The 26096-nt window shown below is 42.3% G+C and overlaps 1 protein-coding gene across 1 annotated transcript in view; it reads left to right on the plus strand.

Moving 5' to 3' along the window:
- The window catches only part of LOC6581363 (serine-rich adhesin for platelets), a 37265-nt gene that overhangs the window by 3400 nt on the left and 7769 nt on the right, over window positions 1–26096 (plus strand). The window lies entirely within an intron of this gene.

Here is a 26096-nt window from a genome sequence, read left to right on the forward strand (position 1 = left end):
CTGAGCCACTCACGAGTCAAGGCAATTGAATTGGCGACGTTTGAATGGAAGCTCTTGTTGTCGTTGACATTGGCGCACCTGCTGCAAGTTCACCGGGTTAACACTATAATCAAGCGCAGGGCCAGGCTAAATCCACAGTTGGTGACTGTTAAGGACTCCCTCCCCACACACACACACACACAGACACACATGCTGAGCTGCGAGCAGCTGGCAAAGTCAACTTGACATTTGCACCCACAAATGGCAAACCGACTGCGCGATAACTCCCCTAACTATAGGGGATATATATATATATATATGTATTTAGTTACACATATAGACTGTTTGAGAGTGGGCGTGGCCAGCGCCTGCACATGTTCAACTTTAACTTCATTCAAAGCAAATTAACAGAAGACACAAAAAGTTTTTATTCAATTAAATTTTGACTGCGGCAAATGTCGAACATGACAAAAAATAGACTTGAGCTGCGTATTGAGGTGGGTGGCTATTCTGGGCTACAAGCTAATAAATAATAGAGGAATTGACTGCCCTTAGAGAGTGAGAGAAAGAGAGAGAGGGGGCTAGAATGTAAGAGATAGAGCAACGAATGGAATATTAGACGCCTAAGTTGCATAGCGGATTTATCAGTTGAGTATAGCTAAGATATATATTAGGTAGATTATTAGAAGAGTGTTCTTAGAGCATTCTATTTACTCACTGTAGGGAATGTTGTTAGTAGTCTTTACCTGCTGTCGCTCTCTTTCTCTCCTCTGCATATCCAACCTAAGCTACATTTCCTCATAGATTGCCATGAAGAGTCTCTTTAATACTCTCTCAGTTATATTTTAGTTTTCTGCTCGCCTCTCTAGCACACTCCAATCTCAACTGCCTTGACCCTCACTCAAATTTCAATGCCTTTCACTCAACGTTTTTGATTCACTCTCCCTTTTAATAGAGAACAGCAAACAGGGTATTAAGCAGTCGGCTGCAGTTGAAGGCCTTTTGATGTAGCAGCTGCTGTAACTTTGGCATGCGTCTGTGTTGTGTAGCACAGTGTTATATGGCGCTGGCTGGCTGGCTGGCTGGCATGCCTAATGCCCTGCTATTTCAGCAATGCGGGCCACAAAGACAATGTCAACGCACAAACTGAGGCAAACTGAGGCAAACTAAGGCGCTGGCTGTGGAGCAGCCACAAATGCGATGGTCGCGACAACGGCGATGATGACGACGATGTTGATGTTGATGACGATGATAATGACTATGGTTGCCTATTACCAGCAACATGGCATGCACTTTATTCTATGGCATACACCTTCGCCTTCACACTGTCTTCAGCATATATGTGAGAGCCGTGGCGCCCACGTGTCTCTGGCAGACAATTACAAAGTTGCTCCTTTGGCTGGCTTTTGGCTGCAATTTGTTGCATTGTTTGTCGCCTGCCGTTTGGGCTAGAAGGGTAGCCAGGGGCAGGAGCTGAAGCTAGTGTCGCGTTCTGCGCCTCGGCCAAGAGTTAAGCACTTGGAACTTTTCAAACTATTTTTGATTTGATTTTTGAAATGAGTGCGCTTACATAGAGCCAGCCAGGCACGTTGTGCAGCTGCTTCTGCCCTGACTCTGTCTCTGCCTCTGCCTCTGCCCCTGCTGTCTCTCTTCCAGCTGAGTTGATTTATAGCGCACGTGTTGCATTTTGCCTGCCTGCGAATCAAAGTGAAAGGCATTAAAGTGATACGAGTCGAGGTCTGTCCCGTTCGCCCGGTGAAATTTGCATTTTTCTGTGTCACACGAATTCGCCAACGCGATTGCTCCCATCATATTTAATGTGCTCGCAGCCCCACAGTCCTCAGTCCACAGTCCACAGCCCCGCAGCGTGTTCCGAGCATTATTAATATTTCATATTTGTCTTTGATAAGCAGCAAAGTATCCCTCCACCACTCTCATTTGAATAAGCCTGCAAATTGAAATCATAGAAACGACCAACGAAAAGCCAAGTTGCTGTAGGAGCAAAGAGGTGTGGGCGTGACTGACTAACAGATAGCCTGTGGGCAGTCGCTAGCTGAGTCGCGGCCTCTATATGCATTACATTTCAAACTAACTTTCACTGTAGCTTAGCTGAAGAGTTAACGTAGAGAAAGGTATAGAAGGGAGAAAGAATATGGCTAGGAACTTTGCAGAACTTTAATTTATAGAAATAATATGAAATAAGAGAGGTAAGTGTGAAACTAATAGATAGCCTTTACGCAAGTTCTCCAGTTCGAAAAGTCTCTTAGTTGGACAGGCGAAGGTCCAGCACATAAGGAATGGAAAGCCTATTATTAATTGGATATATATTCCTATTGACCATTACATATTTTTACTGACATCTCTAAGCTCCTGAAAGAGCTACATCAATGTACACAGGCTTAATATGAGTGTGCTATGCCGATCTCTGCTGCAGTCTGATTCTCATTAAAAAATTAGCAAACTATTCTCAAAAGTAATTCAATTCTCCTTCTGCTAAACTCTCTGCCGAATTTAACTCCCACCCAATTGTACAGGGTATTCAAAAGTGTGCCACTCAGCTCTATCACCATAGTTTTCCTTTACATATATATATATTTTCATATATTCGCATGATTTATCAAACGTTTAATTTGCACCACAATGCATGAGCTCACAATTTGTTGGCTTTCAACAAAATGAACTATGTATATACATAAATAATTTATAGGATTTAGAAAGATATTTGCATGTCATAAATGTCATAGTTGTTGCCTAATTTAGTTTTATATTTCTAAAATATTTTAGTCCATTTAATCTGTTAAAGTTTTATTTTGAATTGTGAACAAATATATTTCGATTTCTAATGGATCAATTTTTAATTTAAATTCTCGCTTGCCGTAATAAATGAATGAAAAAATTGCGCATTTCGTAGCTTTGCGGCCCCGCCCCCAAACGACTTCTCCACGTTGCAAATGGCGTTGCTAATATTTCTTGTTTGCTCTCAAATGTTTTTTTTTTTTTGTGCTTTACTTTCATGCTCGATTCTCATTTTCATTTCCATTTTCATTTTCATTTGCGTTTAATGGGATTCGCTTTAAATTTCATCGCTCGTCAAATGAAGTGTGAATGAAAAATAAGTGGCGTGGCACACAACCGAAAAGCCCCAAACTAAAGAGATTTTTAATATGCGCGCCGCAAACGTAATTTAAAATGCCAAAAACAGCTAAAAATTGGACTCGGCTCAGTGTCATCTCCCCTTGCCCTGGCTAATGCAGAGCCCCCCTCTCCAGCCCACTCGCCTCCCTGCCAGCCCATGCTCGGGCTGTTCCGTTTATCCAAAGGGCGCAACAAAGTTACACTTTGCATTTTACATTCAGCATTCAACATTTTTATGGTTATTTCTCGCTTACGCTCATAACGGAAGTGGAGCCTCATGTCTTCATGTACTTTGCATATTTACACTAATAGAAAATGTGGTTGCCAATTGAAAAACAAAAACAAAAACTGAAGCAAAACAACAAGAAATGCGCGCAATGACGACGCGATGCTCTGTTCCTGAATGAAACGGAGCAAGTGGGAAAAATTAAAAACTGATATGGATATACCTAACTGAATGAATCAAGTTTGATTTGCAGAAGAGCAAGTGAGGGAAAGTGAAAGAATGATGTGGATATATGTATGGATGATGCAAGGAAATATGATGATAGGAATCGACTTTATATATAAGTTTTATTGAGAGGAGATGAGATGATCGAGTCCTAAGCTAGCTGATTCCTGGAATATGATGATAGGAATCTTTATACGACATTTACTTTATATATAAGTTTTATTGAGATGAGTCAAGTAAGATCCTAATGAGTACGTTAGTCCTAAGCTAGCTGATTCCTAGCCTGGCCTGACTCAATAGCTCGTGCTGAATAATTCTCAACTCATCTATAAAAACATAATACTTAAATATAAATTACTTTTTAACTAATCTCTAACAGCTTTGCGTGCTTGGCAGCAATTGAGCTCAGCAGTTATGATGCAGCTATATCTTTACTTCTCTAGATTCGATAAGAAAGCTAAGGTGCAGGCTACAACGGCCATATATACCCTTTTGGGCCGCACGAGCAGTGTATAACAAGGCGCATGGAAAACTTTGTCATGTCCTTGTTGCTGCTATTGTTGCTGCTGTTGCTGCTGTTGCTGCTGCTGTGTTGCTCCTATTTTATATGCTGCAATAAAAACTGTCGCAGCCGACAGGCCAAGGGCCAGTTTTTACGACTGCGCTGTCGGCGTAGCTGCTGCTGCTGTTGCTGCTGCTGCTGCTGCTGCTACAGTTGCTGGTGGCTTTGGGGCTAGTTGTCCAATTGCTGCGACAACATTTGCATATGGATGTGTTTGTATGCCCAGCGCCCATTCCTCAAACTTAATATATCCTGTTTCCTGATTTTCATGACGTACTTTGGATTGCCCAGCAGCAAGCTCCTGCTGCTCCTGCTGCTGCTGCTCCTGTTGACGTGGCGCAGGCTGCCACAGTTTCTAGGTTTTTCGTCTGTCTGCCCGCCGCTCGCTCTCTGTATCTACTTAGCCTGGCTGCATGAGAGCCGTGCTGCACTTTTATGTTTGTGTGCAATTTTCTGTATTTAAGTGCAATTCTATGCAGGAATTTCTGCCTCTGCCGACATGCATATTTGTGTTAAAGCCATTGGCACCGCCCACCCCCAAACGCCCACTAGATGCTGCTGCTTCTGCTGCTGCAAGTTAATGCCATAAAATGTTCGTTTTACTCGGCTAATGCATACAAATGCCTGATGCGCATTTTGCATTACAAAAAAAAAAAAAAAAAAAAAAAAAAAAAACATTGAACGAGTCGTGTCTTCCTTTCTTATGTATAAAACATTCATCGCCATTCAACTTGACATTCAAAAATCCTAAACCATCGAAATATCTCTGCTCAAAATATATAGAAATAAAGCCAACAGCAGAAGTGAATTAAATCTTGGCATAATATGCCCAGACCCAGAGAGAAAGCCCCAGCTGAATGTAGCAAAACAAATAAGCAAATCTCTTTTTAGACTTTTAACTCGAGTGAAGGCTGCTTCCTCTTCCGTTGCTTCAGCTCAGAGTTGAGACGACTCAAGTCGTTGCAATTTATGGAAAACATATGCAGCAACGTGCACAATTAGCAGCACTGGGCGTATGGTGGGCGGGTGGAGGCGTGGCAGCGGCCATTTTGTGCAGCACTTGAGACATGCTAAAGCCAAACTAATTTTCCAGGTGTTTTCGGCTCGACTGCTGCCACTTCTGCTTTCTTTCACTGGCTTCCATTTCATAATGTTTCAATGTACGAGTGCGGCTTGAAAGGATTTTCTGCTTAAATAGCTGAAAAATGTTGCCAAAATGGAGCGTAGCCCATACGGCAACTGAAAGTTTTCTCAAGCAGCTGCACTTTTCGACTTCCAAAGTGTGTGGAGAATGCAGCATGTTAATCAGCAGTGGATGAGCTCGAAGTACTTCAGACACGCATTCTCACAATATAACGAAGTGTAATCAAACTTCCTACTTACATGAGCTACATTATAGACAGCATATTTGGTCATTGCAGGCAACTGTTCTCGATTGCTATTTATATTTCCTTGCTGTAGTGCTGTAGTAGGTCTGCTATCGATTTAGTTGGAAAATAAATTAAGTTTGCTCACGTGAAGAGAGAGGGAGGCAGAAGGACCGCAAAGTTCTCAAATGAAGCAGAGAGATGAAAATGCAAGCGGACAGCAGAAGACAAATGCACTGGCATTAAGGATGCGCCGCCTGCTGCCAGACGCCAGGCGTGTGCCGAGTGCCGAGTGCGGCGCTAAAATATACGGATGTCACTCTCAATTTCTCGCAGTGCATGTCAATGATGGCACAAACTTGGCTCCACCAACTTGGCTGCACAAGCAAAAAAGTAAAAGAAAATCTATCAATAAGGCAGTCGATGTCGTTGGCCGCAGCTTGCCGTCTCTTTCACTCTCTCTCTCTCCCTCTCTCTCTCTCTCCCTTTCTCTAGTAGTTGTTTAGCCAAAAGGTAGCAAAATATTTGGCATAAAATAAAAGTGAAAGATAGTGCCTTTTCTCTCTCTCTCCCCCTCTCTTTCTCTCGTTCTTCTTCTCAGCAAAAAACTGAGCGGTCAATGGGCCAGTTACAATTTTGTGATTGCTATAACAATTTTTTTATGCGCTTTGTTGCTGTTGTCGCATGCAAAAGTTGCCTTTTGTTTTGCAACATTTGTGATGGACAGGGCAACCAAATGAAATTTGCTGCATCTCTTGAGAATTTTTGCGACAAAGCCAGTAAATCGAAAACCACAACGTTGTCTTCGTCGATGCTGCTGCTGCTGCAGCTACTGCAACAGCTGCTGCTGCTTCCTTTTGCTTGGTTTATGTATGGGCCGACAACAGGAGCAGCTAGAAAACAACTGCAACATTCCTAATACTCTTGTAATGAAAGCAACCTAAAACCTCACAACTGGCAGTCTGTTCCACTAAGATATACCCTGTAGGCAGACATAAGTGAGTGTTGCCATTAGAGAAATGTACGAAAAAGATTATTAATTAATCTATGTGATTTATTTTAGATTAACTGAGTATAGAGTAGCAAAGTAAAATCGATATTTATCGATTTTGAGGAGAGTAAAATAATTGAAATATATAAACTCTTCAATGCATAGAGAGAGGTCTATGAAAAAGACCTAGACTACCATAGAAAGTTTTCCTTCAAAATTTTCTCTTTCTTTCACATCACTCATCACACCCACTCCCAGCCATTTGCAGGGTATATTAGGCAAAGACTGTTTGAGCTCAGGGCCAGAGAATCGACAGCACGATTGTTGTAATGAAACGTAACGAAACAAATCAAAGCATGCGCCACGTGAGTGGCTGAACATGTTCATCTTGATGTGGTCAGAGCAAAGGGCACATAGCAAAGGAGCACTGGACAGCAGTGGTGGCAGGAGTAGCAGCAGCAGTAGTAGCAGTGGCCCTGGGCCAGTGGCTGGGCCGGGCAAAAGAAATTATAAAACACATGGTGGCCCCAACACTGACTACGACTACAATATTTGTTGAAGTGTATGAAATGCTTGCATATTACTTCTCTTCGACTGTCGTTGCTTTACTGTGGTTGCTTTCAGCTGCCTCTGATTGGGTAACTGTGTCTCGGTGCAGCTGCGAACGTGTTGGGGTTTTGCCAATGCCTGAGGTCACAGGAAGTGACCCGAGGAAGACAGCAGAGAGACACAGCAAATGCTGTTGTGTGAATAACTTTGCTGCCGGCAAAAGTTATTATTGCCCAGAGCTTGCAGCTTATTTCGTACTTTTGAAATACTGGGTGCTAAGAATCAGTCAATCAATGGCGATGGGCAAGCAAAGAGTTAGAGTAAGAGGAGGTATATGAAGACAAGGTTCTATTAAAGAACTTTTATTTCAGATAGTCAACTTGATAATGATAAGTGAATTTATCGAGCAGCTCAAGAAACTATAAAGTCGTTCGACTATCAATCAAACAAACTCTGATTGATACATATAGAGTAGCTATAAAGTAAGACATTATTATGGCAGCTAAAACTGAACTTGTAAGCACATCCTCTATTGTAGTTAGTCTATCCATCATTTATACATCAGCTTCTGCGTAGTCAATCAAACTAACATTAACTCGCATCTTAGCAGCTGTAAAGTCGCTTGACTGTCAATCAATCAATTACCTGCAACAACTAACTTTGCAGCGCAATGACAAATCCATTTTCTTGTTTTCTCAAAATCTGTTCAACAAAATACATATAGAATTTTCCGTGGAACTCGCAGTTGCGTATGGCCTTTGCTGGCTGTCTGCTTCTGTCAGTCACTCAGTCAGGCAGTGCGTCAATCAGGGCGCCGCTCGCTGACAACTGCATGGCTCTGCGTATTGTCAGTCGGTCGCCACATGAGCCGAAGCGTTGCACCCACTAAAAGCTGCTGCTGCTCCTGCTGCAGTTGCAGTTGCGCTGCACTGCACTGCATGCAGCATAGTCAAATATTTATTTGGGCACAATCATATATCCCGACTTTGTTGCCTTTGTACTTTCGATCTTTCAGTGGCTTTAGCAGTCGTGACAGTTCGCGCCAACTTGTGATTTAGTCGGAAGAGAAAAGCAGCAAATTGAGTTGATCGGGAATGTTCTTAAGCTGAATTCCATTTAATATATAATGCTTAAAAATGAATAAATATAAATGTAAATATCCTAAATTCAATAAATGCAATAAATCAGATTTTCAAATATTTTGAAGGATAGTTTTTTGTAGCATATAATATAAATTCTGAATATATTTAAAGTATATAATAATTATTGTATTTTTGTATTACATTTTAGATAAGTTACTTAACTTAATTTATTAATTCAATTAAATTGTCAAGCATTCACTTTGATCAACCCTCTAAGCGCTACTCCCTGGTTTCCAGGGCATTATTAAAAGTGACAACAGCAACAAACTGCTGCGATTTATGGCATTTACCTACTCTGCAGTAATACATATATGTCCTTTTTATATATATACTTATATACATTTATATAGTTATATATGTCTGCATACACATTTTTTCGTGTTGCATACAAAGCGGCGTCTGTTGCTGTCAATTTTTCACAGCTGCACGTCAAATTTTTGGCGCTGCGAAATTTACGCTGTGGACGTCAAATGATGGCGCATTGTGCTGAAAAATCAATTAGCTGCACTTTGAAATGTTACGTGAGCAGCAGCTACTGCTCACGCTCACACACACACACACACACACGCACATACACACAAAGAGCTGCCCTCTGTGGAACCATTATAAACTGTTGCTTGCCCGCATTCGAAAATATCTTCGGCAACTAATATTGAAATTCCGCAGGAGCCGCAGCAAATAAATGAAAATCAGCGACGCGTTTGCGTTTATATATAAATATATATAGTATATACACACACATATAAATATATATATAGTAAATCGGCTCAGTCAATGCCTGAACGCCCCGCAGAGAGACCAGGAGAGTGAAAGAGAGTGGTTGGGTAGAGGGAGGGGTAGGGGGTACTTTCGCATGCCAAACAAAAAATCGGTTTTGACATGATTTCGTTTTTTGGTTTTTGTGCCGCACAAAATAGCCGTGACGTCGACAAGTGCGCTTGACAGCACTCCGTCGGGAGTGTAGGGGCGTGGGCGTGGCAAAGCCGTCAGTAAATATTACAGCGCCACCAACACGCAGCACGACGTAGGGGGCGTGACCGATGGGCGTTGGGCGGCCGGGGTGTTTTGTAAAAAATAAAATTGCGGAAAAAACTTGACGCTGCGTTTATAAAAATGCAACTAGTTCCCCGGCATAAAAGTGCGCCAGTCAGAGTCCAGAGGGGATCTCTCTGAGCGGATGAGGATGCCTGGCTGACTTCAACAACAACAACTACAACAACAACAAGAACAAGAACAGCAACCTCCCATTACACACACGCACGTGAACACACACCTTTCTGTTGGCTGGGCCAGCTTTAGGTATTTGTACATACATATGAAACCATATAATAAAAATAAGTGAACAAGTCTGCCAGGGCTGCCATCAGATTTCGAAGAAAAAATAAGTTGGAGAAAAATCATTATAATATTCATAGCAAAATATTCAACTGACATCAGAGCAGGTAAAAAGTGAGCAGGTTAAGGCAACGAACAGGCAGGAGAGACTGTGAATCATAGAAGTTTATAATGTCTGAGTATGAGATATATGATACGACTAGAGATTTTGTTATATATATTAAATAAGTATGCTGACTGCAAAGCAAATATGAATGTCAATTATAAATGTCGGGCATGAATACATGAGTTAAGCTCAGCATTGTCTGAGACTGGGACTTTATAGAAATTTCTACTTTCAAGCATAATTTTCATATATATTAGATAGTTTATGCTTCTATACTAAGCTCTGCTTTGCTTTAAGCGAGTGTTTTCAAATTCCAAATACTCTTTCATAAGTTGAAGAGTTTTGTGTCTTAGCATTCGATTTAATAATGAAACGGGAACTGAATGATCCTTAAGCAACATCATATATATTCTCTTTCGGCTATGTCTAGGCCCTTCTTTATCTATATAACTACAGTTAGATAATTCCACACCATCTAATCGTTAAAGAGCATTTGCGTTTCGTTATCTGGCTGCATATAAATAGTTTTTCTTTTTATTAGTGCCAAGAGTTGTTGAGTATTTGGTGTTTTTTTTTTTTTTTTTTCTGTGCTGTAACTCTTGTCTCATGTTTGCCTGTTTAGATGTTGTGCTAGTGTGTGTGTGTGTGTGTGTGCACAACAAACAACAACTGGAAACAACAGCAGCAGCAGCAGCAACGATGAGAGCAGCTAGCAACGACAACAACAATAACGACAACAGCAGCTAGAAGAAAAGCTAAAAAAAAATGCCAACGTAACAGGGGAAAACAAAAATTATTTGCATTTCACCTGCATGTTGGCACGTGATTGCGGCCATGTTCCGTACCCCTTGACCCCCGCCTGCTCAGCGCTGCCTCCTGCCACACTTGAGCTGTAGCTGCCCTACCCTGCCGTGCCGCTCGCTATACAATTCTCATGCGCTGGCATTTCATTTAGTTGCCCTGGCGCTTTCCTTGTTTTCCACACACACATACACACACAGGGCTCAAAAATATTTGTCAAGCTGCAGTCGAGCTGCGTGGGGCCGTCAGGTGAGAGAGGTGGCCATTTGTGTAGGTGTTTAACAAACACACTGCGAGCGAGCGACGACTACATTGCTGTTTAGAGGCGAGTGCACTTCAGCCAACAGCAGCAGCAACAGCAGCAGCAACAACAGCAGCAACAGCAACAGAAGCAGCAGCAGCAGCAGCAACAGCAGCAACTGCAGCAGCAGCAGTCGCGGCAGCAGTAGCAGCAGAACTCGTAGTAGTAGCTGGGGCGTCAGCACGTGCATGTCCTGCGAACAATTGTGGAACGCAACGTGGCTGGCCACGCCCACTGGACGACCTGCCCACCGGAGCTGTAGGAGTAGTGTCATGCAACGGAGGCTGAAATGTCAACAGTTTACATTGCGCCCATTTAGCGTGGGATTAAATGGGTTTTTGTAACTGCTTTTGACCCGCGGACGCCTGCACCACTTGCACCACATGCACCGCATATGCATATTATGATGAAAATTGGAAAGCAATCTGTCGGCGACTTCAAGCAGTGAACGTTTTTCATGATTTAACACGACAAAAAAATTATATATATATGTGTGTTTTCATATATATAAGTATGTATATATAATCGGGTGCCTCTTATCAGATTTGTGGGCGCGGCATTTCAGTTTGAAGAAGTGCCTGAAAGCTTCCGCTGGGACGACGCTTAACACCAACTTCCACTTTTAATTCAAGCGACTTTTGTATTACGTATACGTACCGTGAGCCCTGCACAAAAAGCAACTCGAGTGGAAGTCGCCTCAGCCGAGAGCATAAATAAAGCAACAAATACGTAGGACACACACACACACACACACACACACATATATAAATTATTTGTGGCATACAAAACGTGGCGGAAATGGAAACAAACTAGAAATACGCCCAAAAAACAAAATGCTGTCCACTTGAGGCAGACGCAAAGGTAAAGACGAGAACGAGTCAAAGGAAGTTTATGACAGGCTGGCTGAACATTGAATACGCTAGAAGCATAACGACTATATGAGTAGGGCAGTACAGGAAATGATATTTATGAAAGAGGAGCTTAAGCTTTCACTGAGTTTTAGCTAGAACAGATTCCTTAGACTTAACTATTTCTGAGTAGGGCTTGATTTGTGGCTGCTGTTGATATGGAATATGGGATTAATAAAGTATGTTTTTATATAAAATATTCATTGTTTAACTTGTATAAGAAAAAGCTATATAGTATTAAAAACACATTCTATATGCTCTCTTTTCAAAACTCGTTCATATACACTGAAGAGCTGTTGGCACTGAAATTAATATATACAAGATCTAGATGAGATATCTAAGCCTTTTACCACATAATTTAAATACCCTTTTAGTAGAGTATTAAATGTAAAAAAGTTAAGGCAATCGCCAAGGCACAGGCACAGGCAGAGGCAGAGGCAAACGTAATGTCGTAGGCCAAAACGGAGCTGTTTACCATTACGCACGTGATTCATATGCAGAGTCGTTTATAAAGGCAGCTTCATAGCTGTGTATGTGTGTGAGTGAGTAGGATAGGTGTGGAACGCTTGTCACAATAAATTTAGTAAAAGTGACAAATATTTTATGCTTAAGAATAATTGATGAAGTGGCTACAATGCCAACGGATCGTTGGGCCAAAACAGTTTTGGCCCGTTGGCACACAACAACGAGGCCCGGGCAGAAGCGGTCACGTTCGTTTGGCAGCAGCAAAGGCATTTGGCCAAGCTGCTTTTGCCACCTGGCCACGCCTTCACCTGGCTGGGCAAATAATAAAACGCTAAATCATAGCCACGTTTAGTACTTTTCACTGGGTCTTTGTGTTTGTGTGGCCCAAGTGCGTTTGCTCAACGAGTCCTGTCAGACTGCTCATATGTCCTGCTGCCGGTGTCTGTGTGAGTGTGTGTGTGTGTGTGTGTGTGTGTTTGTAAGTGTTTGTGTGTAGGCCATACAAATGTATGCGGCGCAAATAAAAACAGGCAGCGGATATTACGACATATTGCTCCACAACGTTTGTGCACATACAAAAATTGCGCCAAGGATTATGGCACTACATTATAGGACCTCTGCCCAGCTGCAGCTACTGCTCCCTCTCTCTGTCTCTCTCTTTCTTCCCTCCCTCCTATCTCCTTCTACTGTTGCTGGCATATGAATGATGAGCGTCATTTAATCTTTGTCTATGGCTCCAACACCTCCGACATATAAGCGTTTGTTGAGTCCTGCTCTCTCCTGCTTCCTCTCTCTCCCTCTCTATCTTTTTCTCTCTCTGTGTGTGTGTGTGGTTGTGGCTTTCCTGTTTTTGTTTGTACACGCGTGCTGCGCTTGACATGTCCTTAGGTTTGTTTGAGCTGAAATTTAACGCGTCAAGCTGAGCAGCTGCCCCAATTGCTATAGTTATGCGAGCTCACGATAGCTTACCCCACCCTGTCCTCTCCTCTCCTGTCCTGTCCTTGAGCTGCTCTAGAGCACTTGCATCAGTGCTTGGCTTGGCTCGGCTTTAAGTTATGTACTTGCTAATGGAAATCAACTGCCAGCCGAATGACCCCGAACTAACACTATGATAAGTATGCCCGCAGCTGACGCAGACTCCCACACCAATTACACTGCAACAAATGAGTGAGAGCTGTTTGCACGAATCTAATTAGAATTAATTAACATGAAAGTCGCTCAAGTTTTCTTTGCCAACTCAGACGGACAGGCAGACAGAAAGATTCCATCTCGGCGAAATTCTTTAAAGTTTGCCTTCCACCCACCCATTTCTCGCTGTGCACGCTGCAGGCGTTGCCATTAATTGAGATATTTAATACGCCTGGCAACTTGGCCATGCCACACACCAAACAGCAAATCTATCTGTCAAGGGTATCAGGAAATTTGACAGCACTCGTCTTAAAGCTGCCTTCAAGCCAACGGGCAGGCGGGCGAGTGGGCGTGTGGGCGTGTGGGCGAGTGGGCGGCAGTCCTTGTTGTCTTGTCCTTAACAAAACAATTATGCGCCATGAATAAATTAGCAGCAGGCGTTCCTCTGATGTTAGCACTAATCAATTTGCAGCCAAGTAATAACATTTAAAATTCAAATGCCAAGCAAAAAAGCCGAAACAAAAATATTGTATAAAAATAAAAATGAAAGCCAAAAATAATTTGCGCCTATAATGCAAAAGGCGCGAGAGACTGGCGACGGAGACAGAGACAGAGGCAGAGACAGCGGCAGAGACAGCGACTCATATGGCAAAGCCACGCAGCTTAGACCACGGCCATGGCCATGGCACTTAGATGCGATCCAGACAGCTGCTGAGGTGCCGCCCTGCCGCATGGACACGGGCGGGCGTCCTCTGCAATATGCGAAATTAATTGTCTGTTTGTTGCTAACAAATTTGAATTTAAACCGCATGTGCGCTGGCAAAATGTGTGAAAATGTTCGGCGGCAGCTAACGAAGCGAAGACGCAGCCACCCGCCGTGGTGCCAGCGCCAGCGTGCTCGTTGTACTTGCTGTTTATAAAAAGAAAATACCCTGCAAGCAGAGGAGTTTGAGTGGGGGATGTCAAGCGGAAAAATGTGTCAAACAGATTCAGCATAAGTTGAATATAAATAAATAAATAAGAGTGAGCAAAGTACAAGAGCTGAATAATGCTCAACTTTTTACAGGGTATCTAGCAGTCGTTCACACTCTGTGCAGCTGCAGCACTTGTACTTGTTGTCTTTGCCGTGTGGGTACGTTTGTTGGCCTAGGAAACAACTGGAAGTTGTTGAGCTTAGGTTGCTTGTAGCTGTTGTGGCTGTCGCGTTGTTGCTGTTGTTGTTGTTGCTGCTGTTGTTGCTGGTACTTTACAGTTAGCCGTGCAGTTTGCTAACTGCTCGTTTCTCGCAGCGTTGGCTAAAAGTTGCTGCGGTATCTTGGCCAGCATTCAACTTGCCACGTACCAAATGCCAAGCAATTGTCTCCACTAAAAGTCTCGACCAATTCCTGTTGTTCTGCTTCTTGTTTTTGTTGTTGTTGTTGTGCTCAAAGTTCTGCAAGCAAATATACCCACATATACACACCCACACATACACGGGCGCGCACGCACACGCACACACCCACACTCACACACGCGACTCAAATTAATTACTGCTGTTTTCGGCGCTTATTTGTCTTTGAAATTTGTTTCTTGAGCGAAATGCTTGGGCCAGGCAAAAGCAAAGCCAGGCAAGGCAAGGCAAGGACGTATCCTTGGTCTTGGACCATGGACCATGGGCATTTAATTTGCTGTAACTGCTGTTGCTGTTCCTGTTGTTGTTTTGTGTGTTCTTTCTGCTGTGGTTGTTGTTGTTGTTTGGCTCTCTGCCTATTTGCTATTTAAATTTAATTTGCATTACTTAAAGAATTTAAAAAGCAAGAATTTCTCATGCGCAAAGCGACGACCAAAAACCCGCAAGGGTCCACTGCGTACTCAGTTGGACACGCCCACGCCCATGCCCACGCCTCCGGCCACCGTCTCCGTCTCCGTCTCGAGCAGCCAAGAACTACAAGCGCCTCCACTCCATGCCGCCGTTGAGCAGCTTTTCTGCTTGAACATTTTTATTTACTTGCGGCCTGGTAATTTCTGTTTATTCTTAGCAAGTTTTTACGGCCGCAGTCTCAGCCTCAGTCTCAGCATTGGGCCCGAAATGTCTTTTGTAGTTGAGCGTTTTTTCTACTTCTTCTCTCTCTCTCTCTTCGTTCTCTGCTCGCCCAGCCTCAAGTTGTTTAAAAATTTGCTGGCAAATGTCCTGTCCTGGTCGCCATTTACATTACCCCAACTCTGGCGGCCAGCACATTTACGGCCTGCTCTTAACTTAAAGTTTGCGCAATAAAATGCTGACCCAACATTACGCATACGCACCATTGGCCGCATAGTTGTAGCGCTGCTCCTGCTGCTCCTGCTGCCGGCGAGCGCCCAGCCATGGTGGTGTCCACAAATTGCATATTACCACAAAATCAATTTACATTCCTAAACTGATTTTCCGTCCTGCATATGTAATAGCCATCTAGTCCGCCACCCGGCGCGAGTGCACACGGGAAATTATTAAATTAAAATTATGTTGCTGCATGCAACGCTTCCTTCACGCTCTCCAATTAAAATCCAGCGCGACACTCGACCTGGCTGCGGCGCTAGAGCCGTAGCCGGTCAGACGGTCAGACGGTCAGCCATGGACTACGCATCAGACACTGTTCACAGTGCTTAACCCACTGCATGTGCTGGGTACAAAAAAACCTATATTGCAGAAATTAATTAAAATATTTTTTTAAAGTCTTTTGATGAGAAATTTCTTTTGTGGGCGTAGAGTCGTTCTTTTTCTGACTTAAAAGTTGAATTATACAAAGTTTTTTATTTTAATTTTTTTATTATTATACGACTATATGAATGCCCGAATTATTTACTATTCAAGAGCTTACATTAAATATATAAATATTTTTCAATAGAACTCACATTAATATTTACCAAATGAATCAAGAAAAATCGTGAAAAATTTAGTTTAAAAATTTAATTGCTAAGAAAATTCCCACAAAATTAAAAAAAACCACACTTGAAAAATAATGTTGTCATGTTTAAATAGTTCATGTAGAAAATAGGTATTTTGGAAAAAAAAGAGAAGAAAACGCAAAAATGAAAAAAAAAAATCTAGTTCTTGTCCTGATAGTTCATAGAAAATAAAATATTCAATATGGGAAATATATTATAAAATTTATTTATGATTTTAATATGATTCTAAAGACGTTTAATATGATATATAAAGTATAATAATATAAATAAAATATAATCACATCCATCTCCTGTGCCCGCTATCAGCGGGTTAAGCCGGACTCTGGGCAGCACGAGGAGAGAGCAGCCGTTTGTGCTGCAGTCACAGTCAGGACAAAGTCTAGCACGTACGTCAAGCAGGTGCTTGGTCTAGGCTGCTGCTCCTGCTCGCTCTCTGTAGCTGTAGCTGGCTCCGCTTCTCTATTACCCCATGCGGGTGCCCGGTGCCGCTTGCCATATGGCTAAAAATCGCACAGCAGACTGCGATGGCAGCTAGATGACTGTGACTGTGGCTGCGGCTGTTGCTGTGTGTGTGTGTGTGTGTGTGTGAGTGTGAGTGTGAGTGTGACTCTGGCTTTCACTTTTAGTGCGCGTCGTGGTTGGCGCTCACGTCGTCGGCCATTTAAGCCTTAAGCAGCCCACTTAGTGGCACAGACATAAATCTGTGCTCCAAATCCGAGCAATTAAATGCATCGTAATTTAGCCGGGCGAACGGTTAGCAGCGCGCGCTCTTTAGTGCACAATTAGGGAGAAGTACGCACAGCGCCAGCCACATCCATATCCACATCCTTGGAAAGGACACGCACAGACACACACACTCACACACTGACAGACACACACGTGTGCGCCATTTTGTTTCGCTTTGCCACGCTCCACAATTTCTTATTAATTGACGTGAATTTATGTATTTTCGACGCGTTATTGTTGGCTCCAGAAATTAAAAAATATAAACAGACAACGCGACTTCTACACCACCCAACCACACACAGATACACTCAAAGAGACATAAAGCACAAAGGCAGAAACAGAGATAGAGATGGGGAGAGTGGGAAGAAAAGTTGCCAAAAAGAAGAACGCATTTTTATAGCACTTGGCTAGCCGCGGGAGGAGCTGTGCGGCCCGAGATTGCCCATGGGCGGTTTGTAATAATTTGTTTGCTTTTTATTTGTGCTTGGATATCAAATGGGCCACACCCACTGCTCTGCACAGCCCTCCAACCTTAACTGTGTCCAGTTGCTTTGTTATTGCCAGGTTAATGTGGACTTGTTGTTATGGGCCGTCCCACTCGGATGTTAGCTATTAGACGGCTATTAAATAATTGCTGGCAATTCAAGAGGAACACACACAGACACAAAGAGAAGGCAACAACCGCCGCAGCAGTTGCTGTAGCTATGAGCTGCTTTTTTATTGAAGCATCTAATTGCCGACAATTTGTGGCAAACTCCGCTCAAGTGCCCGACTCTCTGGGTCACTTTAAAAGCAGCAGCAGTAGAAGCAAATGTGTAATTTAATAAACATTCAGAATTCGACTAACGTTGTGGGGTCAAAGCGGCTGAACAATAATCGTATTACCCAATGCAGTGCCAGAATAATAAGGCCAAAAACTAAGCACATACATAGAGAGAAAGAGAGGGAGATAGATAGAGCAAGAGCGAGAAAAGGCGAGTGCACCTAGATGGCAAATCTAAAACCATAAAAGCCGTAAACCGAAAAATACCCAGACCAAAGCAGACCAGGCACAGAGGCGCTGCAGCCGCAAACTGAAAACTTGGAGCTGAAGGCCAGAGTTGCCAGAGTTGCCCGAGTTGCCCGAGTTGGCAGAGAGTTTGCATGGCCAGAGTAGTGCGCTGACAAATTAATTAAATAATATTTATTTGTAGCAAGAATTTATTAAACAGCTGCAGCGCAAAAACAACACCTGCTCGCAGAAGCCATCAACAATTAAAACTCACAGCTGTTAGCTTAATTGCTAACTGCAGTGCCTGATAAATATACATATAGACATATGTGTATATGTGTGTGCGTGTGTGAGTGTGAGTGTGTACAACAACAACAACAGCAACAGCATTTAGGACACTTTAATTGTTTTGCCCTGCACAAATTGCAAATGAACACGACACTCGAAAAGTTGCCCTCGTTCTGCTGCTGCTACTGCTGCTGCTGCTGCTGCTGCTGCTGCCTGCAATGGTTCGTATACGTAACAATTTCTCGTATGCACTAAACAACATTTTACAGTTGCCTGCATAAATTGTGCTTAAAATGTAATCATGTAAATCGCAAATAATTGAGCGAAAGCAGAGCAGACAACAACACCCCCTAAACTAAACGTTGCTTTAGCTTTCAATTTGCTATGAATGTCTGTGTCTGTCTGTGTGTGTGTGTTGGTTTGTAAGTGTGTTGGGTATATGAAAAGTCGAGTGGACTCGCAATTCAATTATGCAGGGCAAATATCTTCTAATCCTCTTCAACCTCTACCATTTCACTTTAACACAGCTCGAGTGGTGTTTGGCTGTCGGATCGTTATGCTGCTATGAGGACTTAAGTGTGGTCTTTAATTATCTTTCTCAGCTATATGGATGAGTAATTGAATATACAAAATATGAAATGGTTCTCAGATGGCATCGCTTCTACGGTAAACATATCGTAGACTAGGTACTACAGCTCCACAAGCCCAGATTATAATTACAAAAACGCTTAGTCAAACTGAGTGGTTTTAATATTATATTTGATTATTTTCAATGCAAAATGAATATTTTTCTGGGCCACGCCCATTACCCAACCCTTGCCAGCCCGTTTTCAGTTTAAAAGTAAGCAAAAATTACATCAAATGCCTGGAATTTCGCTTTTATTTCACAATAAAAAATGCATAAAATAATTTATTTTTACATATTATTTCATAAAAGTTTTTTATTCTTAAGCCAAGCAGCCAAGTCAAGCTAAAAGCAACATTAAAAATTAGAATTTTATCGCTTTACGTTTGCCTGCAATTCGATTGCATTCGATTTGCTGCCCACGAGCATATGCACCGGAAACTTGCATTTGCCAAATTTATGCTGCAACTAAAAGTATGCAACACTTTTTTCATACTGCATTTTTTCGGCTACTTGCTGGGAATTTCTGTTTGCCTGGTAGCCCAGCCGAAATTTCGTTCAAATTTTGAGGTTTAGCGACTCGGCAGCTGCTGCCCCTGGCCGGTATGCAATGATATTTTTACACGCTGTAATTTTGGCTACTTTCTGGCCATTTCTGTTTGCCTGTTACTTCAGCGGAATTTTGTTGAAGTAAACGACAGCTGTACCGCCGACAACTGACCCCGTTGGACGGGTATGAAATTTAATATTTTATGTGTATTTTTTTGACTACTTTCTGGCCATTTCTGTTTGCCTGAATGTGTCCGTGACTCATCACACTTCCATTTCGCATTTCCCATTCTTTTTTAATGAGAACACAAGTTTTTTTTTTAATATATTATTTTATTTAATTTTTTTTTTTTTTATTACCTTCAATATCTTGCCATTTTACAATATGCTTACATTTATTGTTTAAAGCTTAAACTATTACAGCTAATCTAGGGCATTTTAACTGTTCTTTATGACAAGGATTTAAAAAAGTACTTAGCATACATTTTAATTAAAAAATAATAACACATTACGAAAATTGATAGTATTTTATAGAAACATATATGTAATAATATTTGTCGCTTATTCTATGTAGTCTGCCTTTATCGAGCTATTCCAGCAACTCCAATGTCCAGTATGATAAGAGATGATAAGATAATATTAGTTCTGAAATGAGAGAAAATAAAATACTTTTGATTAAATTTAAGTCAATATGCAATATATTCAAAATGGAAATCAAATGCTTTTCAGATTAAATTAAATAAAACTCAACTGAAAGAATGCAGATCGTCCAGTTTTGCTTTCTCTCTTTTAATACACTTTTTATTAACCTTATCATCAAAAGCATTACTCTCTTATCAGCCTCCTAAGATTTTAAATCGATCTCAAGCTGGTAGTCGGATTTCAGTTATTTTATTTTCGTATACCCACTTCCCAAGCAACTTCTATCTGCAGACTGTAGCGAGCGGCTTTTAAACTCCTAAAGGCTTCTTAAGAGAACTGCTAAAAGTTAGCGCTCATTTGGCTGTTTGAAATGTTTGCTGTGCTTCTAGCTATTCTCCTCTTCTTCTTCTCCTTCTTCTCCTAGGCGTTGTTGTTGCTTTTCGCAAAAAATTATCGTAAAAGAATTTTACCTGAGCTACGTGACTGCTGAACTTAATATCCGTTTGTCATAAGCGTTTCTAATGCACACACACTCATACTCACACATACACACACACACAAAAGTTCTAGCTGCACTTAGCAGACACATACATACAGACAGACCTACATACATACAACTTGCACGTAGAGCAGGCAGGAACGGCTCTAGCCGAAGGGGTAACCATGGGTAGGTGGGGCTCTCGAGGCACCTGTAAAGCTGCGACGCGTTGTGAAAAACAAAAGCCAGCGACATTTTCTAGCTAAATTAAGTATTTTTAGTATTTTTTTAGAATTTGTCTGAAACTTGTGCAGAGCGCGTGCTTTAGCTATTGTTGTTGTTGTAGAGATTGTTCTTGTAGATATTGTTGTTGCTGTTGTTGCTGTTGCTGTTGCTGTTGCTCGGCATCTTATCTATGTCTCTGTTGTCTGCCAATGCATGCGCAAATTTTACGAGTTTATTTCTGAAAGGTTCCGTCGTTGCGCGCGACGCTTTAATTGCATTTTGATGCCCGCTGCTCGCTGCTCTTGGGCACCAGCATCTACTGCTCTCTTCTTTAAATAATGCAGCGCATTGTCTGCAGCAATCAGGTGAGCAGCCACGCCTTCACTAGCACAAGCACAAGAAGAAGAAGATGCTGGAGAAAAGCAAAAAAGAATCAAGTCAACGACTGCTGGCCAGCTATAAAAGCAGCAGCTAGCCAAAGTAACTCAGCTTTTTTACGGCTGCTTTTTGCCCACAAAGCCACGCAGGCTGCAAGCAGGAGTCTATACGCTTTCCTATGCAATTTGCAGGGTATTGATTATAAAAGGAGCAAAATAATAGTGTATATAGTAGGTACATGTGATGCTTCACAGGAATTTCGTTCGCTGCGCTTCAACTTGCTTCTCTTTAGGCTTGAAGTAAGGGTATTCCAGCGTCGTTCTTTGCTTTTGGCATGGGAAAGTTGCCTTTTGTTGCTTTTCTCTCAATTTTGTTGACATAAAAGCGACGCGACTGCCATTAAAGAAAAGTGTAGCATGCTTTTGAGGGTCTGGCGCAGATTTTCTTAGCCTCAGCGCGCCAGTGAAGGAAAAACGCTTTTCGCAACGTTGTTATAACCGTGCAGTAAGAAATTTTCCAACACATTTGGCCTGCAACTTGGGGCCAGACTTGTTTTGGCCAGTTCCTTTTGTCTTCCTCTCCCTTGGCAGCTAACCGTACGCCTGCCTACATCTTCCGCTGCTCTCTTGTTTCTTCTTCATCTTCTTCATCTCCTCAGCGTTTTCGTGCAGTCATTTTCCTGGATATTACTTCTTTTTGCCATTTCGAGCGCATTCATTCTGCTGCACGTTGCAAGTTGCCCGTTGCACGTTGTTCGCTGCCCGCTGCCGTTGTCCCTGGGCAAATAATTTCACTGATAAAAGATTTTCAACGCATCTTCTGTTCGCTGTTTTGCGCTTTGGCAATATGTTTTTCAGCTGCTCTCCCACTTCTTTCGGCTGCTTTTATTTATTTTTTTATTCCACTCCCTAAATGGGAAAATATAATATAGGCGCTGGCGCTGACGTTGGCGTCGCCGGATGCGCCCTGTAAGTAGTTTACGCGCATTTAAAAGAAGAAGCCGAAACAGAGGAAGACCCACTCAAGACAAAACGCGACCCAGTGGCCAAGTCAGCAGCATCTGGCGTCCTGCAGCAACAAGAAACAGGAAATGAATGTTGTGCAGGCCAACAAAACGTGCCACGACAACAGCAGCCAAAAAAGCAGTCGAGCCAGCAGTTGTTGTTGTTCTTGTCGTCATTTAATACCCTTTAAGGAAACCCCATAAACTACTTATACGTAAAGATATATATATACTTGATCGGAATTATAAAACGAGACTCGATGCAGCTAGATTTGGCTGGCTGTTCATTGCTCTTCCGTTCTTCCAAATCTATATTATATATTTTATATTATAGTCAGCATTTATTTCGGACTGAGAGTGAGCCAAATGTTTAGTGCAATACTAAATATAGAGTATTCTCTTTCGGTTATTCTGCAGGGCATTCAAGAGTTCCTTAATCCCATGCCGAACTGCTCATTTCTTTGTTGATGCCACCTTCGGCTTCACTTTGTTGCTGCTTTGTTGTCTCGGTTGCTCAGTGGCTTTGGCTGCTGCCTGCCACTTGCAATGGGCATTGTTTGCTTATTTCACTGACAAAATGAAACTCAAATCAACTCGTGCATTTCTAATGCGAGTTTATATGCTTTATCCCTTGAAATTCGTATCAACGAAAAACAACTATCATTTGCCACGCCTCCACATGCCTCCTTCAGCCACTGCCACCGACATGTTCTGACTTTTATGGCTAGTAAATTTTTTCCTCGCCTTGCGAATTTCTTATTGAAATGAGCCAAAATGTGCACAATGTTTGCAGCCCAAACTCTTGAGCAATATTATCTCTGTTAGCTCTGGTCTCCCCAGCTTCAGCCCCCAGCTTCGTCTTCAAGTCACAATCGCAATCGTAGTCCCAGAAACCCAATCGCTGCTCGGCACTTTGCCAGACGGAGTCAGAGTCGAGCCAGTTTGTCAGCTTGTCAGCAAGTTGAGTGTGGAGCTGAGCATTAGGATGCCATGAGGTAGAACAGGGCGGGCCAGTGGCAGGGCGCGCATCTGCTCACTTAGTTCAGTCCGTCTTGGCGTTGCCATTGCCGTTGCTTTTGTTACTCATTTATTTTGATTTGTTTACCATTGCGATTTATATTTGTTCGTTTTCGTTTTTCGTTTTCCGCTCTGGAAACTAGTGAAAAGAGCGCGCATAGCAATAAAATTAAGCTCGGATTTATTGACCCATTTCAGTTTGACTCGCTATAGCCCCTCAATCATTCCCCTCTCCCTCTTGCGCTCTCTCTCTTTACCCTCTCTTGGCTGGCTGGCTGGCTGTCCGTTTTGCTTTTGTGCAACAACTAAATTAAAATGTTTTACTAATCCCGACAAGTAACGCTTTTAATTACTTTTTCTTCTCAAATGCACACAGACACATTTGTAATGGACCAGCGCCCATGTACACGCCCCCAGCCCATTGCTCACAGCCCACGGCCATGCCTATTCAATACGCTGCTTATCCTTACATACACACACACACAGAAACACACTGACATACATATTATATGATAACAATAATAATAGACTGAACAACAATATTTGTAAATCAGATACCGAGCGACAACTAGAAAGAGACAGAGGGAGAGAGAGAGAGAGAGAGATTGATTTTTAGCTTTGGCAAAATTGCTGTAAAATTGTATAAAACTTTTTTTTTGGCATTTAATTTAATTAAAATGAAAAACAAACTGAAAGTTATTTTACGCATAAATCGCATCAAGTGAAGAGAGTTGGCAACAATGTTTCCATTTCCATTTGATTTCAGCAACATTTTGCGTGTCATACTCGTGCAATTTCCATTGCATCCTCTTTGGCTCAGTGGCAAATAAGCTTGTTATCAGAGAGTTTTTCATTTCATTGACAAATCTATTTTCTTTACAAAAATATTTTAGTTAGCCAATCAATCGGGTCAACAAAGCTAACCCTGCTTATACATGTGTGAGTGTGTGCGTGTGTGAGTGTGTGTCTGTGTTTTGCTTGCAGACATTTGATAAATTTTTATAATTGGCCATAGAATTTGTATAGCCAGAGAGCTAGACTCTAGTATCACAGAGATGATTAGAAAAATATGCAAGCTAGATTTTGGCTAAAAATAAGATTCAGAGAATAGATAAATAGACATACATTCACTTATAGTTGTTGTTCACATTAATCTGGAATTTCTATAGAGATATTGTCTTTGCTTTCCTCTGCTTTGTTTCATATCAATCTACATTTAGTTTCATGCATTTTCATTCTTGTCAAACTTTTCTCTTTGTTCACCTCCAATTACCAGAAACAATTTTAATTTGTAGTCAACTTTTCGCTGGTATTTGTCAACTCATCAAATATCACGTATACGCCGCACTCATTTACGTCGCATTCATTTTATTAGCTAACACGAATACTGTACAATTGAGCTCTGCTTATACGTTTAGCTGCTTACAGCACAAAAGGTGTTAATTAAATATTTGAACTCAAAGAAAGGCGATTACAACAACAACAACAACAACAACAACAACAGCAACAGTAACAAACAGCAACAACAACAAGATAAGCAAACGTAATTTTCAACAAAATCTCATTAAGTGGCTCGTACTCGACAACGAACTGCCGAGCTGCCAATCAGGTGGCATTTAGTGTACTCTTAAATAAAAAAAGTAAAAACAAAAACAAAATGTAGAAGAAATAAATGAAAGCCAACAAAACGAAAGGCAAAGCATGGCAAATGGAGAACGAGTTGATTTCATCTCATTTGTGCATTGTCTGCATTGTTTTCTCCAGCCTGCTCTCTCCTCTTCTTTCTATCTGTCACTTATATCCTTGTTGTTGTTGTAATTTGTCGCTATTTTGCATAGAAAACTAACTTTGGAAATGCGATTAGCACACAAAGGTTCGATTGAAATTCAAGTGCTTGCCACAAATAATTAATTCGATTCAAGTCAAAGCCGACGTGGCAAAAGCCACTCAGAGTGCTAGAGTGGCCGAGAGCAGGCAGCATATCTGACAGATGTACATCATTAATGCTGAAATCTCTGCGCTGATGATACTCATTAACATAAAATGTCCACCTTTGGACATGGCCAAAGCTCAAGCACCGCACCGCACCGCACCGCAGCGCAGCGCACGGCCATAAAACCAGCTCACTTTTCACACTCATTAAAATGGACGAGAGCGAGCATGATAAGGACAACGTTAGCTACTGCTGCTGCTGCTCAAGGACATCAGCAAGCGTGTCGCTGTCTGTCTGTCTGTGTGTGTGTGTGTGTGTGGGTGTAAATGGCTGATGGCATGTCCTGCAAGTGCCTGCTTATCGTCGCACAGACTTGACGTCTATCTGACGTCAGCTGCGCCGTTCAAATTTCAAAGATACGCGCTTACGAGAACCCTTTTCGCAGCCGCATTTCAGTTAAGACTCGGAGAAAGCCAACAAATAAAAATACCAAAATAAAGCGAGCAAAACACATTTAAATGTAATCTATTATCTTAATTCCAACACAAATTGTTTGCCACGTCTCGCGCTCTGCCCTTCGGGCCGCTGCCTGTGGTGACAGCCGCGTTCTTTCATCCAATTTCGCCCCGCAGCTCGCGCTCTCTTAACCCGACCAAACCGACCGAAGCACAGCCTCAGCCTCAGCCCCTCTCTAAATAATGCCAAAATGCCATTTAGCAGCGTTGACTTGTGCACCCAGACTCAAGGACTGGCAATTCAAATGCCAGCGTAGGACAGCCAGAGCATGCCGGCTACAAAGAGCGAACGGCGAACGGCGAACGGCAGCCGCTGAAAAGCAAACGCTTATCGGCCGCAACGTAAATCACCCAATTTACCATAAATAAAGATATGTACATATTGTCAGCGAGCGTGGGGAATAGCTAGCCCACTGGGTGGCCAGTGGGGCAGTGGGGCCACTGGGGCAGCAGCAAAGCCGCAGTAGAAGCCGCCGCCAAACCAAAACCAAAACAAAACACCTTATCGCTGGCAAGCACATCTTTAAGTGGCTGTCAACGTGGCACACTAGGATGTAGGTTGGGTCGGTGGTTGGGGCGTT

This window comes from Drosophila mojavensis, unplaced genomic scaffold (assembly GCF_018153725.1).
Source record: "Drosophila mojavensis isolate 15081-1352.22 unplaced genomic scaffold, ASM1815372v1 contig_74, whole genome shotgun sequence".
NCBI lineage: Eukaryota > Metazoa > Arthropoda > Insecta > Diptera > Drosophilidae > Drosophila > Drosophila mojavensis.